The sequence below is a fragment of the Schistocerca gregaria genome, chromosome 3 (genome assembly GCF_023897955.1).
Source record: "Schistocerca gregaria isolate iqSchGreg1 chromosome 3, iqSchGreg1.2, whole genome shotgun sequence".
Classification (NCBI taxonomy): Eukaryota; Metazoa; Arthropoda; class Insecta; order Orthoptera; family Acrididae; genus Schistocerca; species Schistocerca gregaria.
Window position 1 is genome coordinate 88,967,710 of NC_064922.1, and position 2,875 is coordinate 88,970,584.

The window sequence follows — 2,875 nt, forward strand, 5'->3', positions numbered from 1 at the left end:
ATGAAGCCGGCTGGTGTGGCCGAACGATTCTAGGCGCTTCAGTCTGGAACTGCGCTGCTGCTACGGTTGCAGGTTCGAATCCTGCCTCGGGCATGGATGTGTGTGATGTCCTTAGGTTAGTTAGGTTTAAGTAGCTCTGAGTTCTAGGGGACTGATGACCTCAGCTGTTAAATCCCATAGTGCTCAGAGCCATTTGAACCATTTCTTGAGACAGTGAAACACCCAGAGGACATTATGTAATCTAAATGTAACTTCAAATACGTACACACTATCAGCTGGTACCTAAATGATTACAGTTACAGTTCTCTGTGGCAAGTGGAACGGCTATCAGAGTACGGTATTTTTGTTCATTATACTGTTGTTGCCAGATCTGGTATCGTATGCAATGGGGAGCGAACAGCGTCAGGTGTTGAGTGACCACTGTGATGGACGCGGACATCTCGCATTCTCGTGTGAGACAGAGCCAGCAGCACCGGCCACAGACTGGAGAGTGCCTCGTTGTTTGCCTCCATTAGGCCAGTATTTCGAAACGTGCGATATCCAGGTTTCTGGGACAGTCTGATACGAACTGTCCTGTGTCGACACATACCGGACTAGCGCATAATTGCTCCGTGTGTAAGCTGCCGTTAACAACACAGACGGTTGCTTTTGGAGCGGTGCCGTGTCCGGAAATCATGGACTGCTGAAGAGTGTTGTCGCGTTGATTGTGTTCAGTGATGAGTCGTCGATCTGTCGTACGCCAAAAGACCACGAGCGACGCGTATAGCCGCTACATGCGCTGAACTCGACGTCTTAAATTAATTTGGAGAGGCGCAGCGCTGTTACGACGGTATGGGCAGCCATCGGATACGAATCAGGTCAGGCTGGTAGTGAGTGAAGGAAATCTGTTCGCTGAAGGGTACCAGCATGTCACAAACATCCTGCACCCTAACGTGTTACCTGTCATGCAACGCTACTGTGGTACTATTTTACCAAGACAGTTCTCGTTCAAGCGTGACACGTGTCTCTATGACCAGCCTGCGTGATGTAGAGACACTACCATATCCAGTAAGAACCCAACATCTGTGTCCGATAGATCGTGCGTGGAACTAGCTCCGACGTCAACTCCGTCCATGGGACAGTTTCGAGGATATCAAGCCTATGTTTCAGGAGAGGGCAGGGAGCAGGGGCCTTGTGACAGCCTCCCCAGGCATCCAGGCCATATAGGGTGCCACTTCATACTGATGGGTGGACTGATGATGCTAATTTCTCAACTTTCTAATAACTGAAGTAACATCGCATGCACTCTAAGCCCTTAATGTTTCATTTCGTCCCCTCCCTCCCCATCTGACAGATTCACTTTTTTTGGTAAACAGTCCACAGAAGCGTCTGTCTCTTGTCACCTCATCATCACCACATTCAACACATGCTGGCGTCAATAGTGAACGTTTTCAGATCAGTTGACTGTATTAGCCAGTTTAAAGTTTGGTGGGAGCAAATCCTTTGCTCGAAATGTAAACGCTAAGAGAGAATACTGTACAACAGAATGCTGAACGAAAGCTAATAGAATTCCATTTCACCAATATAAACTAATCACAGGGACAGAATCAGGTTTCTGATATTCCTAGTTGTATAGCCTCCAGTTCGAAGGAAATGTGACGGATAAATTTATCAAAGAAGACAGCAGTTCCATTCGCGCTCCAGGATGGGTTAGGAACCATACGCCCAGAGATTTAGGAAATATGTAAATGTGAAAGACACAAGCGGTATATCATATTCATGAAACATTTCGTTAGGATAGTGGACTATTCCATTTGCTAGGAATTTTTTAGATATTTATTCTAATTCGTTATGTGATGTGTGGCTATAATCTGGTGGAAAAGCTGATTTAACTTTTGTCTGTAGTAACCGCAACTTTTTGCTGGAATAATTTCCATTTTTGTGCCACATGCATACATTTAACAATAATTTTGCAAGATCTAGTGTTTTATTAAATCGGAATTTATTGATGGAATGACTGCGCAAATGTTTCATGTCGAATTGCAGTAAACATTTTCCATCTGACACAATGACATAATTCAAGTTCCAAAAATTGCACAGGCCTTCGACCAGGAGACCAGAGCCATATGGTTTGCATACTGCAAAACAGTGTTTATCGTGTACACGCCCCCAAATGCTTTCAAAGTGCTCATGTAAATAACATGTATTTATCCACTTCCCTGACCGGGATTGCATGTTAATTAACCAAGTAAATTTTCCTCAGCATGTATAAACGGTCATGGTTTCATGCCAACTAGAAACTACAGCATTTCCCGCCCACGTATGAACACAAAGTGAACTCATTGTCAGTGCCCTGGATGGTCCCAGGTTCGCAAATGTCTGTTCGGCAGTCGTTACATGTGTTAGCGATTTTATCTATCACATCTTTCATTGAAAGAATGTTGGTTACATGGCACAAAATGACTGAAGCTTGACCACAAGTGCTTCTTCATCTACATCTCCATAACGGTTCTGTAATTCACAGTTCAGTGTTTGGCAGAGGGTTCATCGAACTAGCTTCAAATTATTTATTTACCGAAACAGTTCCGAGCAGCACGTGATTCATCACTGTCTTCTCATTTCAATATCTGGTTCTCATTAACCCGGGAGACATGACTAGCAGCATCATTCGATTTAGTTTTCGTAAACAAAACCGTACTTAACAGCTAATAACTCGAAGTACCTGTTTCATCCTTGTCACTATTTTTATTCAGAATTTTAGGTTAAAACCCGCAGTAGAGTATGTTACCAGTATGCCGTAGCTTTGCAGCAGCGTAAGATGTGGGTCCTCCTTGGAAGATAATCCAACAACAACATTCGTAAGTAGCAAGGTAATTGGTCTTTTTCCCTTTTCTTG